This window comes from Lycium barbarum, chromosome 10 (assembly GCF_019175385.1).
Source record: "Lycium barbarum isolate Lr01 chromosome 10, ASM1917538v2, whole genome shotgun sequence".
NCBI classification, from domain to species: domain Eukaryota; kingdom Viridiplantae; phylum Streptophyta; class Magnoliopsida; order Solanales; family Solanaceae; genus Lycium; species Lycium barbarum.
Genome location: NC_083346.1, coordinates 19,045,598 through 19,062,136, shown reverse-complemented (window position 1 = coordinate 19,062,136; position 16,539 = coordinate 19,045,598).

The following is a 16,539-nucleotide window of genomic DNA, read 5'->3' as shown; positions in this document are numbered from 1 at the left end:
GTCATAAATGAGTGAATAGTGTCATTGTTGAATAGTGGTTAGGGTGAATCATGAATGTTGGTATGTTGGGATTGTGAATATGTTATAAATGACATTTAGACCATGGAATAAGTATTATATATGATAAAATGCGATAATGAGCTATAACCATAATTGTGGAGAAATTGAAGGGAAATGGTGAATTGTGGTAAATGTAGATAAACGATGATTGTTGCTTGCGATATTGTGAATGTTGTTATGAACGTTTGGGAGTTGATATATTATATGAGGAAAGTTGTATAAACAAAGGAGATGCTGCCCAAATTTTCCTATAAATAGTAAGAATGCTTAAGTAATCGATTGACTAACGTTCGTACGACTTCTCATGAAGGTAGGAACGCGAATATTGAAGGGGAACGATCAATCGGTGTAATAACTAAAGGAAAAGGTATGTAAGGCTAGTCCTTTCTTTCTAAGGCATAAATCTTATGGTATGAATCCTCTTACCTCTCCATGACTTTCTTACATTCCGAGAACTATGAGACAATATTGATAAAGAGCTTCTTATGAGACAAAAATGAGAAATATGCCAAGAATACGATAATGATGAAGATAAGTTTAAGCCTAGAGATTCTAAAGTAAGATATGATGTCCATGAATCTAATGATCCTTATTATGATCCATTGATGTTGTTCATTGAATACACTCACCTTATATGTTAATTCCTTCAAGGTGAGGCAGAATGCTTATGAATGCCCCATAGTGGAATCGGGGGTTCTCGACCTTATGTAACCCCGATATTGTTATAGATCGTCTATAAGTTCTAATGCATGCCCTATGACAAATGTTTTGGAAGAATTACGAGTCTATGTTCATAAGGGGGTTTCATATGAGATAAAGGTAAGAGATATGCTATAGATACGATAATGGTAATGACGAACCTAAGTCTAGAGATTATAAAGTCTATCCTACGATATTCATACGAAGTCCATGCTACGAATATGATGTGATTTTCATAGATTGTCTTTAAATTTAAATGTATGCATAAATGAAAGGTTACGATACGCTTATAAGATGTATTTGATGACAATGATGATGATGAGATATACCGATCCCTGTTTATGATGTATGTGATATGGTCGAGCCACTACATGGCCGAATACGGAAGATATGTATGTGATACTGTCGAGCCACTACGTGGCCGAATACGGATACTGTCGAGCCACTACGTGGCCGAATACGGATATTGTCGAGCCCCTACGTGGCCGAATACGGATAATGTTTTATGTGTGTGAGCAGATAAGATACTACGATGATGAATTATATGACCTAATGATGTATACGCTTTGATGATTCATGTACAATGATTATGTATATATGATACATATATGAAATGTATTCGTCCCAAAAGGCCGCGCAGGTTTTGCCTTCATCTTATGACTTATGATTTCTCTATCATGTTTATTTCATTCATGCCTTACATACTCAGTACAATATTCGTACTGACGTCCATTTTCTTTGGACGCTGTGTTCATGCCCACAGGTAGACAGGAAGGTGAGCTTGATCCAGACCTTTAGGAGCGATCAACAGATTTGCAGGAGCACTCCATTATTCCGGAGGTGCTACTTGGGTTTATACTTTTGTGTGTGTATATATATATACACGACAGGGTCTTGTCCCGTCCATATGTCTAGTACTCTAGTAGAAGCTAGTAGATACGTATGGTCTCATGATGCTACTGTGGTTTATATGTTATTATTTTGATAGCCGAAGGGCGTATGTATATAAAATCAATTATGTTCTCAAATGGAAAAATGATTTTCTTATGATTTGAGTATAAATTTGATAAAAGAGCGTTAAATGAGTTTGATGAATAATAGAACGAGCGGTGCTTGGTGGTTAGCCCCGGGTACCCGTCGCGGCTCCTAGTCGGGTCGTGACAAAAGTGGTATCAGAGCAGTTCGGTCCTAGGAAGTGTTTACGAGCCGTGTCTAGTAGAGTCTTGTTTATGGTGTGGTGCGCGCCACACTAATAAACAAGAGGCTACAGGGCATTTAGGAAAAATGACCATCTTTCATCTTAAGAGATCGTGCGATAGAGCTGTGTTATAAGATTTTTCCCCTCTTAATAGTGTGTTATGATTTCAGAAATGCCGCCAAAAGGGAAAGCTACAGCCGCCCGGAAGGGCAAGACTACGACAAAAAGGCGGGTGGAAAGAGAGCCTCCGATGAATGTAAAAGAGGGCGAGTCACATAATGAGGCCCTATCTAATACTTCCTCCACCCCGCCCAATGTAGAAGAACAAGGGGGAGCTTCAGCTCCAATTCCTCCACCGGTTGCTTCGGGTCAACAAATGACCGAAGCTATCCACTTATTGACACAGCTAGTTGCCGCCCAGGCACAGCGACAAAATACGGGCCCAAGTGATCGGTCAACTAGTACCAGAGCCCGCGATTTTATGAGTTTGAATCCTCCGGAGTTTTTCGGGTCAAAGCCGGATGAAGACCCTCAAGATTTTATTGATGAAATATTGAGAACATTAAGATTATTCACGCCTCCGAATCCGAATCGGTGGAGTTAGCATCTTATAGACTCCGGGATGTGGCAGTCTTATGGTATAATAACTGGGTATTATCAAGAGGAGAGAATGCGCCTCCTCTGGTTTGGCAAGAATTTGTAGATGCATTCATCCGCCACTATTTGTCACCCGAGGTCCGCCAATCTAGAGCGGATAGGTTCTTAAATTTGAAACAAGGAAATATGAGTGCCCGGGAGTATAGCCTTCAATTCAATTCATTGGATAGATATGCCCCGGCTATGGTGGCCGATATGGGAGATAGAGTGCATAGGTTTGTGAGTGGCCTAGGGCCACATTTGTTTAAAGATTGCTTAACGGCTTCATTGCAAGACGGGATGGATATTTCCCGCATTCAAGCCCATGCTCAAAATCTAGAAGAGCAACGACGTCCGCAAAAAGGCGAGCGTGATATGAGTCAGGGGCAAAGTAAGAGGGCCAGATCCATAGGTGCTGATAGCAACTATAGAGGGGGATCGAGGCAGTCATATTCTAGACACTCAGGTCAGTCGGTGACTAGTGTACCCCCACGAGTTGCAGGCCAGGGGTCCGACTTCTCTAGTCATCCCAGACCGGATCAGAGTTTTACAGAGTCGGGCTCTCGGTATAGGAGTGATTCAGGCTAGAGGAGATCATCTATACCACAATGTACCCAGTGAGGTAAGCTACATTGGGGACCGTGCCGATTGGGTTCGGATGTTTGTTATGTTTGCGGCCAGTCAGGTCATATTATGAGAGAGCGCCCATTTCGAGGAGGTACGCATGTGGTTCAGCCCGCAGGATCAGCGGCTGGTTCTTCTTCGGTGCACCCGGGAGGACAGACTTCCCCGGTTCCAACAGGTCGAGGTAGAGGCAGAGGGGGAGCATCTACTTCAGATGCCACTCAGCCCCGGATATATGCTTTAGCTGAGCGACAGGATCCAGAGTCATTTCCCGATGCCATCACAGGTATATCTGCACCTTTGATAATGTGTGAAAGGAGAAATAAATATTTATCATATTAAACAAGTATGAATTGAGAGGTTTTATGCTATGTAGCGACGGTAATCGGTAAAGTACGATATGTGGGATTAACAATGTTTATATATATATATATATATATATATATATATCCTTGAGGATAGTATTGATCCACCACCTGTAATCTATATGAAATACCTTTAACAATACTACCGATGGGATTTAAAGGGGATTGTAAGGACGATGATGGTATACAAGTTTTAAGGAAATAGGGTGTGAAAAGTAGAATCTCCAAGATAGTAATTGCTGAAGAATAGAGAAAAGATAGGATCAATTAGAAAAAGCAAGAGAGTGACCTACGCTACCGAGTAAGTTAGTTATGAATGAAAGCCCCCTTATCATATAAACTATATTGTCAATATGTTTTATGAAGATGTGAATGTAAGGAAAATATCCGAGACATGAGTTATAGCACTTTAGAATTTACCATTACAGGATTATTGAGTTAGTAGTACGAGGCTGCATAATCAATGAAGGACATGAGAGATGTCCTAGAAGAATTTACTGCATGATCGAAAGGGAATGGGAGAGGTGTAGGCAGATATAAAAATGCCCTCCCAAATAGCCCAGGATGTGAGTTAAGAACTAAAAAAAATGCAAGCTTGATAAAGGTATGTACGTTTCCTTTTATGCTTTTGGGTTGTGTGTGGCCATACTCTATTGCTATAATGTTGTGGCCCTGTGAGGCAATATTATTATGGGTTGTTGTGACAGGATGGTGGTACCATATTACAGGGGAAACTCTGGCGAAATCTTCGTAGAATTCCCGAGTATTTAACATTCGAGGACGAATGTTCCAAAAGGGGGGAAAAATGTTACACCTTGGAAAATTTCCCGTTAGCGTACAGTGAATAGGTTAGCGAAGAGCATGAGGTATACGATAATTCGGATAAGTGAGAGATAGTATTTGACGATCCTAATCGAGGTTCAAGACATTAGACGTAAAGGAAGAAGTTTGACAAAGGAAGTAAAGGATATGTTGTGCGTCGGGTAAGAATCATGGACGACGAGTTAACGATGTCATAATGATGTCTTGGAGATGAGTGATAACGTCCCTTAGATTGGTATTGAGGTGTTAAACAAGTGTCAAGAAGGTTCCATAAGGATTGGAGATCAAACGAGTCGACGAGAACGAAATCGGAACAACTGGGCACTATACGGCCCAACATACGGACCGTATAAAATATATTGGCCGTATGTTAGGCCGTATATTTATCCAAGAGGAGCACCACCTACTGGAACAAACATACGACCACACATACGGCCCGTATAAAATGTACGGACCGTATGTTGGTCCGTATAACTTGGTCGGGACAGGTTTTAATTTAATATAAGGGACCTTTTCTCTTTTCATTTCCACTCTCCTCCCTTCAAGAAAACTCTAGAACACTCTTTAATATCCATCCACAAGAATTCAAGGGAAAACCAAGATCAACTACACCAAATCCATGAAAACAAGTGTGTGAAACCTAGCAAAAGCTCATCTACACCAAGAAAACTCAAGGGAAGTGAATTAGGGTTTTGGTACAAGAAGAGAAGTTCCACTCAAGGGTTGTTAATCCATCATCTAAGGTAAGTTTCATGACCATACCATGTTGTTTAAGGTATTGGAAGGCTAAAACACTTGAATTGTAGAAAGGCATAGAAAATGGGTCATAAATGAGTGAATAGTGTCATTGTTGAATAGTGGTTGGGGTGAATCATGAATGTTGGTATGTTGGGATTGTGAATATTTTATAAATGAAATTTAGACCATGGAATAAGTATTATATATGAGAAAATGCGATAATGAGATATAACCATAATTGTGGAGAAATTGAAGGGAAATGGTGAATTGTGGTAAATGTAGATAAACGATGATTGTTGCTTGCGATATTGTGAATGTTGTTATGAACGTTTGGGAGTTGATATATTATATGAGTAAAGTTGTATAAACAAAGGAGATGCTTCCCAAATTTTGTTAGAAATAGTAAGCACGCTTAAGTAATCGATTGACTAACGTTCGTACGACTTCTCTTAAAGGTAGGAACGCGAATATTGAAGGGGAACAATCAATTGGTGGAATAGCTAAAGGAAAAGGTATGTAAGGCTAGTCCTTTCTTTCTAAGGCATGAATCTTATGGTATGAATCCTCTTACCTCTCCATGACTTTCTTACATTCCGGGAACTATGAGACAATATTGATAAAGAGCTTCTTATGAGACAAAAATGAGAAATATGCCATGAATACGATAATGATGAAGATGAGTTTAAGCCTAGAGATTCTAAAGTAAGATATGATGTCCATGAAGCTAATGATCCTTATTATGATCCATTGATGTTGTTCATTGAATACACTCACCTTATATGTTAATTCCTTCAAGGTGAGACAGAATGCTTATGAATGCCCATAGTGGAATCGGGGGTTCTCGACCTTATGTCACCCCGTTATTGTTATAGATCGTCTATAAGTTCTAATGCATGCCCTATGACAAATGTTTTGGAAGAATTACGAGTCTATGTTCATAAGGGGGTTTCATATGTCATAAAGGTAAGAGATATGCTATAGATACAATAATGGTAATGATGAACCTAAGTCTAGAGATTATAAAGTCTATCCTACGATATTCATACGAAGTCCATGCTACGAATATGATGTGATTTTCATAGATTGTATTTAAATTTAAATGTATGCATAAATGAAAGGTTACAATACGCTTATAAGATGTATGTGATGACAATGATGATGATGAGATATACTGATCCCTGTTTATGATGTATGTGATATGGTCGAGCCACTACGTGGCCGAATACGGAAGATATGTATGTGATACTGTCGAGCCACTACGTGGCCGAATACGGAAGATATGTATGTGATTTGCCTTGAGTCAAATCAAAGTGAAAGCCCTCCAAAACAATATTTTTAAGATACGTTTTCGGGTGATTTGCCTTCGGGAGGTCATAACCCTATCAGAATTTGGGAATTTGGGAAAACTCCCAGAATGAAAGTTGTAGATAATTCAAATAGCTTTCCAACCATAGGTTTTGGGTCTGCATGTAACATCGGTATAAGGAGATATGTACATTTTAAGGCAGAAAGGTCGAGCTGAACAGTGAATTCGGCCCAACCCGATTCCAACTCGGGTCAGGCCCATTACCCATGATATTTAATGAAAATTTTCAGCTTTCTCCTTCATTTTTTAGACCAAAATTTCCAGAATTTTCAGAGATAGAGAGAGAGAGGAGAGGTAGAGAGAGAAACCAAATTTTGACCACAATCTAAGCCCCGAATTGCGAAGCTCATGAAGAGAAAAGTGTTGTACGTCGCGTTGCCTTCAATTTGAGCTAAAACTCAGCCAAGAAGGAGAGGGTGGAAGTGGTTGCTGCATAATTAAGGTAATATTAAGGTCCATGTTTCATTGTTAACAAGTTTATTTAGAGTTTTAACGGATTAGAACGGAGAAAATAGCATTATAAACTCGTTTGTTGTTTTGTTGGGATTTATTGATTAAGGGGCTGTTTTAGGTGGATTAAATGGATGGAATTAGCTGAGTTATGATGTATAATAATTGTTGTTGATGTTGTTGATAAGTTGTTGTTCTTGAATTTGGGAGAATAAAGTGTATAAAGATATTGTATACAAAGCGTATACCGGGCTGTTTTGTGCCGATATTTGGGGCTGTTTTATGTAATTTTCGTGGCTGTTTTGTGACAATATTTTGGGGCTGTTTTATGTAATTTTCGTGGCTATTTTGTGACTATATTTTGGAGCTGTTTGGTATAATATTTGTGGCTGTTTTGCGATGATATTTTGGGGACTGTTTTATGGTAGTTATGGACTGTTTTGTGGGCTAGAAATCGGGGGATTGGCTGTAGTTGTTGCTGTTATATTATGGATATACGGAAATAAAGAAGTGTATACAAGCATTGGCATCTGAATGTATATTGGGCTATTTTGGGAGTAATTTAAGAATGGATTTAATTCTAGTTTGATATGAAATTGTTGGTATTGTTGTTGTTGGTATTTTTATTGATGTTTGGCTAAGTTGGAATTTCGAGGATTGTTAAGTTTACAGGGGAAATGCTGCCCGAATTTTGTTAAGTTTCATTCGTACTTGGATTGGTTAGTAAGTGATGTGGATAATCTAACTGTGGCCTATGTTATGATAATTTTAGACCTGCGAGCTCGAGAAGTAGACGTTGGACATTAGATAGAGTTCAAGGTATGTGAGGCTAGTCCTTTCTTTCTATCGCATGAATCTTATAGCTTGACTCTCTTTTTATCCACGAGTTTCCTTAAGTTCCGGAAAATATGAGTCTATGTCCATAATTAGCCACACAAGGTAATGAGTAAAGTATAGAAATCCCAATACTCATGTTGTGATGATCCTATGATGTTAATGATGCTATTTATTGCTTACACTCACCTTATATGCTAATTCCTTCAAAGTGAGGCAGGATGTCAACGAATGTTCCATGATGACGTCGGAAGCCACCGACCTTACGTCACTCCGATATAGTTATGGCTTTTTATTGGGCTCTTGTGCATGCTTTATATATATATATGTATGTATTTTCTCACACCGCGCCGCGCTATAGTCGGCCGGGCAGGCACGTAGATGTGCCCACCACTATAGTGGGCAGCTTATACCCCGGACGCGGGAGGCCTGGACGCAGGCTATGATTATTACACCGCTCCTACATGGACGGGCAACTTATACATTATCACACCGTGCCTATATGGACGGTCAGCTTATATATGTTTACATACATGACATGATAATGATTATGAGTAAGTCAGCATGCATTATTTTATTTATATTTGACTCCCAGTACAGATTGCTCTTTCTTGATGCCTCCTTATTTCATTGATATATTGTTATTGTTTATGCCTCTCATACTCAGTACAATTTTCGTACTGACGTCCGTTTTCTTTGGACGCTGTGTTCATGCTCACAGGTAGACAGGGAGGTGAGCTTGATCCAGATTCTTATTAGCTGTCAGCTGATTGAGAGCACTCCATTGTTCGGAGGTGCTTATGTTTATTCTTTTGGTTCATATATGAATTTCGCGCACGACGGAGTCTTGTTCCGTCTATATGTATAATATGTCAGTAGAGGCTCGTAGACGCGCAATGTGGGTTAGATGGTCTCACAAGATTACTATGTTATATTTGTATATGTTATTTTGATAGCCTAAGGGGCATATGTATATAAAATCATTTGTGTTTTTTTTAAATGAAAAATGGTTGTCTTATGATTATGAGATTATGAATGATAAAGAAATGTAAAATGGTTATGATGAGTGAGGAAACGAGTGGTGCTCGGTGGTTAGCCCCGGGTACCCGTCGCGGCTCTAGTCGGGTCGTGACAAAAGTGGTATCAGAGCAGTTCAGTCCTAGGAAGTGTCTACGAGTCGTGTCTAGTAGAGTCTTATTTATCGGTGTGTTGTGCACCACATCTATAAACAGGAAGCTACAGGACATTTAGGATGTTGCTTTTCCTTTTTACTCTAGATCGTACGATAAAGCCAAGAGATAGTAAATGGTATCCCTTATATACTGACCTTTGATTTCAGCAGGAGAATGGTGTCGACAAGAGAATGTAAATAATGCTACTGGAGTTACAGAGGTAAGATATTTCATTGAGGTTATGTTATCAGAAATTGTATCTACAGAGCGGCAAACTGGCCATCATCAAGATAAGTTATTGAAGTATAGTAAGAAAATGGATTGAATGTATATATATTGTTGATGAGTTCAGTTATAAGGTGTGAACAGAAGGAACTGAGCGAATCAGTAAAAAGATAGGTTAGCAGGGTACATGTCAGATACGGTATGAATGTTGCAGGTATGATTGAAACCTGCAGTTAAAGATTGGGAGGGAAAGTAAACAGGAAAGTGTAACAGGTACAGTCCGAGTTGGACATACGAGGTAAGTTCATCATTTTCATACTGTTATTGATATGGGGAGCCCTGTGCGTCTATGATACGATATAATATATACATATATATGTTGGCCCTGTGGGGCATTGTTGGTATTTCCTGCGTGCAGGTTTTGGGATAATGAGAAATACAGAGGAAACTCTGCCAAAATTTTCCTAAAAATAAAAAGAGAATGAGATATAAGTTCGTATAAAAAAAAAGGTCTTGAAAAGTCATATCAACAGTAATGATAAGATTTGACTAAGTTGTAAGTACGTCTGACTTCGAGAAATAAAGTTAACAGTTGAATCGATAATAATAGTAATTACGAGGTTGATATCGATATGGTAAATGTATCATGTTGGATTAAAGCTTTAAGAGATGCCCTCCATGTCATCTGTAAGAGGCATCATTCTTATTTGGGAAATTTTACTTCGAAGAAGCATATATGAGCAACAAAGTTTGGAATTCATTTGAATGGACCAGGATACTTTCCAGCCACATGTCACCTTAGAAGAGGCTCATGTTGAAGAGAAAAAACGTCCACAATTAAGTTTCACTTTTATTTGAAGAGTACAAAGCATACAACAAGAAGTTTATGAACTATATAGTTCGTTCATGACTCAAGAACAAATCTGGAGGTAAACCATGTGAATCAAGCACTAGAAGTCCTGTGGTGCTTGTCGGATTCTAGTTTTTCTTCTGGTGGTGGTTGGAGGATGCTTCATGGTGACATTTTTATTAGTTTTAATCAACTAATTGGAGATGGGATTTGTGAAAAAAAAAAACTCAAACTTGTGGGCTGTCTAGGATCATGTGTTTCACGTGTTGTTGATGAGATGCTAGGATAATTTGGAAGGGCTAGCGACACTAAGAGATGGTTTAGAAAATGTGGCAAATCTTAACAGAAGGTTATATTGATGTATCGACTGAACTGATAAGCAGGGATAAATCACGACGAGTTTACAGTTAAAAGGAGTAGTAGTAGGATTGAGATAAAAGTACAGAGGAGGAAGAACAACTATGACAAATTATGAAGGTATTAATAAGACAGCTTGTGAGATATTAAGGATAAGATTGATCAGAAAGGGTGAAAGGTTAAGTACGCCTACTCCACAGAGAGTAATTAAATCATAGTAAGAATCGCGAACAAAGATTATGCGATAACAGGAACGAAAGTGAGCACAAAAAAAAGGGAGTTAATTAAAAGAAGGAAATAAGAAGGAAGCGAGCGAGACAATAGTGCAGTAATAGGTTATAACATGTATGGCCGAGGACACGAGTAATATAAGTGGCGAAACAGTGAAGGACTAAACTATAAAGAGACGAGCAACGAAGCGGAATGAGTGCCAGAAAATGATTGGGACGATAAGAACAAATAAGGATGAACGGAATACACTTTGATAAAAGAGAAAGGGATTATGCAGGAGTAGTGGTTTCCGAAGGATAGAGGGGTAGCATGAGATTCCTCGTGCACAGAATAAAAGATGGACATAGACTGGAGAAATAAAAAGAGTTCTAAAGGAAACACCTAATATAAACGTGATCAATTGAGTACGAGTATGAAATAGAAAGGAAAATATATAGCTACGAACTTAAAGGTACAGTACGACGACAAGGTGGTAAGATAAGACTATTATTAAGACGAATTCGATATGATTTTGAGTAAGTTAGAAGTTAGCGTTGGGTACACAACAAGGGTGAAAGAGCATAAGGCATAACGGAGTACCGCTTGTATATGACTTCACCTCGGAAAGAGTGAAATCCTTAAAGGATAAGGATTGTAAGCCTGAGGAACAAATGAGGTATTGTGAATTTGTTAAAGGAAATAGATGATATAGGTTGGGGTAAAGATAATGTTACAAGAGAGCCTTGGATACTTATCACCGGGATATAAGTGCTACCTAATCGAGAATTTGGAACGATTATAAGTACTAAATAATTATTGATTTGAGTGAGTGGAATGTGACTTTGGATGAGTTGCTACATTGGTTAGATTATTCGATTACAGATTATCAGATGAGATTTTGTACTATACATAGAAAGGTTCTCGTCGCTTCATGATTTTGTTAAGGTTTCGTATGAGCATAATAAAAATTATAAATTATAAAGAAAAGGCATGGGTATGGTATAGTGTGCCAAGTGAATTGAAAAAAAAAGGGAGATCAAATTAATTTGAAGATTGGAAATAGGGACGTAGAGCGGAAATTAAACAGATAATGGTATAAGTACACCCTAAAGGGGGGAAGCGGGTGTGAGAAAAGCAAGTGTAAAATGGAAGCAATTGACACTGCAGTATGTTTGATATGGGTATTTAAACTTCAAGTGAGATCCCTTGCCGAAACAAGTTAATAAGATCTGAAAGCCAGCAATAAACGGATAGAAGTCAGGGTGATATTTGAGACGGTGTTGAGAATCATTTGTGAAGGTATTGAATTGTACGACATTAAAAGTGGGTGCTTATAAAAAGAAAGAATACGACAAAAGAATGGTAACGAGTAACTTAAGAGATATTATAAAGGATAGCAATACTATACTAGATTAGAGGTTAAGATGTTGGCAATGGAATTGTTTGCTAATGATATTGTGACTTATTAGTAGCAAAGGAGAGGGGGCAGAAAATTCCCTATAATAAGCTATGAGAAAAATCAAAGGATGAATCAAGGGAAAGGAGTATGACAAGATAGGCTACTAGCGAGTTTTAGTACAGATGAGATATGTAAAGCAGAATGAACCAATAGAAGGAAAGACTACGACTAAGATTGAATATATTTTATACAAGTTGTACAAGCATATTGGTATGTTAAGAATGAAACCAAGTGAGTATTTGATAAGAAGAGTGAGGATTCAGTAATAACAATGTGGTTACAATATTTCAGGCGCATTAAGGTAAAATGTAAGGAGGGTTTAAGCCAAATTACCAAGACAGAATCAATACTAAGGGCCAATAGAACATGGTTATGGCTGAGCCGAAGAATTATCCCGATACTGATTGTAAGGTAAGAAAGGAGAAGGTAAGGTAAACATGAAGGCTACTGAGATGACGCTAGAAGATATGTTGCGGGCCTGTATTATTGACTTCAGAGGTAGCTGGGATGATCATTTGCCACTTATCGAGTTTGCCTATAATAACAACTATCACTCCATTATTCAAATGGCTCTATACGAAGCTCTATATGGGAGGAAATGTAGATCCCCAATCGGATGGTTTGAAATAGGAGAAGTACAGCTAATAGGCCCTGAATTGATTCAGCAAGCGGTAGAAAAAGTTAAGGTGATCCGAGATCGATTGTTGACAGCCTAAAGTCGCCAAAAGTCTTATGCGGACAATCGCCGACGGGACTTGGAATTTCAGGTCGATAATTGGGTATTTTCAAAAGTGTCGCCCATGAAAGGGGTGATGAGATTTGGTAAGAAAGGGAAGTTGAGTCCCCGATACATTGGACCTTATAGAATTATCCGCAAGGTGGGTCATGTAGCCTATGAATTGGACTTTCCTTCAAAGCTTGAATCAGTCCATCCAGTCTTTCATGTCTCAATGCTCCGTAAATGTGTTGGATATCCTATGAGGATTGTTCCAATGGATGATGTACAAGTGACAAAAAAGCTAGCATATGAAGAAGTGCCTATTGCCATCTTAGACATGCAAGTACGAAGACTTCGAAATAAGGAAGTAGCTTCAGTCAAAGTGTTGTGGCGAAATAACAACCAGGAAGAAATGACTTGGGAAGCAGAAGAGAAAATGAAATCCACATATCCGCACTTATTTCAACCCCCAGAAGAGGTTCATGATGAAACACCAAGGTTATAAGGTATGTACACTTTCTTGTTTATGCATATTGGTCGTGTGTGGCCAAATTCTGTTGCTATTATATTATGGCCCTATGAGGCACAGTTACTATGGGTTGTTGTGACAGGATGGTAGTGCCATATTACAGGGGAAACTCTGGCAAATTTTTTTATAAAATTCCCGGATAGTTTAACATTCGAGGACGAATGTTCCAAAGGGGGGAAGGATGTTTTATCCCGTATTTTCGTACGTTGGATTATTCATAAGCTGAGGTGGGGTCCACATGTCGAGATTTTTTTTAGGACATATGACAAGTTATATGAATAATATATGCGAAGTTAAACACAACCCAAGAAGGACCCTTGAGCCAAATCAAAGTGAAAGCCCTCCAAAACAATATTTTTAAGATACGTTTTCGGGTGATTTGACTACGGGAGGTCATAACCCTATCAGAATTTGGTAATTTAGGAAACCTCCCAGAATGAAAGTTGTAGATAATTGAAATAGCTTTCCAACCATAGGTTGTGGCTCTTCTTGTGACATCGGGATAAGGAGATATGGACATTTTAAGGCAGAAAGGTCGAGCTGAACAGTGAATTCGGCCCAACCCGATTCCAACTCGGGTCAGGCCCATTACCCATGATATTTAATGAAAATTTTCAGCTTTCTCCTTCATTGTTCAGACCAAAATTTCCATAATTTTCAGAGATAGAGAGAGAGAGGAGAGGCAGAGAGAGAAACCAAATTTTGACCACAATCTAAGCCCCGAATCGCGAAGCTCATGAAGAGAAAAGTGTTGTACGTCGCGTTGCCTTCAATTTGAGCTAAAAATAAGCCAAGAAGGAGAGGGTGGAAGTGGTTGCTGCATACTTAAGGTAATATTAAGGTCCATTTTTCATTGTTAACAAGTTTATTTAGAGTTTTAACGGATTAGAATGGAGAAAATAGCATTATAAACTCGTTTGTTGTTTTGTTGGGATTTATGGATTAAGGGGCTGTTTTAGGTGGATTAAATGGATGGAATTAGCTGAGTTATGATGTATAATAATTGTTGATATTGTTGTTGATGTTGTTGATAAGTTATTGTTCTTGAATTTGGGAGAATAAAGTGTATAAAGATATTGTATACAAAGCGTATACCGGGCTGTTTTGTGCCGATATTTGGGGCTGTTTTATGTAATTTTCATGGCTGTTTTGTGACAATATTTTGGGGCTGTTTTATGTAATTTTCGTGGCTGTTTTGTGACAATATTTTGGGGCTGTTTTATGTAATTTTCATGGCTATTTGGTGACTATATTTTGGAGCTGTTTGGTATAATATTTGTGGCTGTTTTGCGATGATATTTTGGGAACTGTTTTATGGTCGTTATGGACTGTTTTGTGGGCTGGAATATCGGGGGATTGGCTGTAGTTGTTGCTGTTATATTATGGATATACGGAAATAAAGAAGTGTATACAAGCACTGGCATCCGAATGTATATTGGGCTGTTTTGGGAGTAATTTAAGAATGGATTTAATTCTAGTTTGATATGAAATTGTTGGTATTGTTGTTGTTGGTATTTTTATTGATGTTTGGCTAAGTTGGAATTTCGAGGATTGTTAAGTTTACAGGGGAAATGCTGCCCGAATTTTGTTAAGTTTCATTCGTACTTGGATTGGTTAGTAAGTGATGTGGATAATCTAACTGTGGCCTATGCTATCATAATTTTAGACCTGCGAGCTCGAGAAGTAGACGTTGGACATTAGATAGAGTTCAAGGTATGTGAGGCTAGTCCTTTCTTTCTATCGCATGAATCTTATAGCTTGACTCTCTTTTTATCCACGAGTTCCCTTATGTTCCGGAAAATATGAGTCTATGTCCATAATTAGCCACACAAGGTAATAAGTAAAGTATAGAAATCCCAATACTCATGTTGTGATGATCCTATGATGTTAATGATGCTATTTATTGCTTACACTCACCTTATATGCTAATTCCTTCAAGGTGAGGCAGGATGTCAACGAATGTTCCATGATGACGTCGGAAGCCACCGACCTTACGTCACTCCGATATAGTTATGGATTTTGATTGGGCTCTTGTGCATGCTTTATATATATATGTATGTATTTTCTCACACCGCGCCGCGCTATAGTCGGCCGGGCGGGCACGTAGATGTGCCCACCACTATAGTGGGCAGCTTATACCCCGGACGCGGGAGGCCTGGACGCAGGCTATGATTATTACACCGCTCCTACATGGACGGGCAGCTTATACATTATCACACCGTGCCTATATGGACGGTCAGCTTATATATGTTTACATACATGACATGATAATGATTATGAGTAAGTCAGCATGCATTATTTCATTTATATTTGACTGCCAGTACAGATTGCTCTTTCTTGATGCCTCCTTATTTCATTGATATATTGTTATTGTTTATGCCTCTCATACTCAGTACAATTTTCGTACTGACGTCCGTTTTCTTTGGACGATGTGTTCATGCTCACAGGTAGACAGGGAGGTGAATTTGATCCAGATTCTTAGTAGCTGTCAGCTGATTGAGATCACTCCATTGTTCGGAGGTGCTTATGTTTATTCTTTTGGTTCATATATGAATTTCGCGCACGACGGAGTCTTGTTCCGTCTATATGTATAATATGTCAGTAGAGGCTCGTAGACGTGCAGTGTGGGTTAGATGGTCTCACAAGATTACTATGTTATATTTGTATATGTTATTTTGATAGCCTAAGGGGCACATGTATATAAAATCATTTGTGTTTTTTTTAAATGAAAAATGGTTGTCTTATGATTATGAGATTATGAATGATAAAGAAATGTAAAATGGTTATGACGAGTGAGGAAATGAGTGGTGCTCGGTGGTTAGCCCCGGGTACCCGTCGCGGCCCTAGTCGGGTTGTGACAGTATGTATATAAAATCAATTATGTTCTCAAATGGAAAGATGATTTTCTTATGATTTGAGTATAAATTTGATAGAAGAGCGTTAAATGAGTATGATGAGTAATAGAACGAGCGGTGCTTGGTGGTTAGCCCCGGGTACCCGTCGCGGCCCCTAGTCGGGTCGTGACACTCCGATCCTAGAGATTTCCAAAGTCTAAGGTTCTAGATAATTTCATGACGTGACTGAGCGTGCTAGATAATTCTTGATTATATTCAGGATATGTGGCCTCGGCTTAGGTCTGAGCGTGTTACACAATATGTGGCCTCAGCTTATGTCTGGCCGTGCTACATAACATGTAGCCTCAGCTTATGTCTGAGCGTGCTACATAA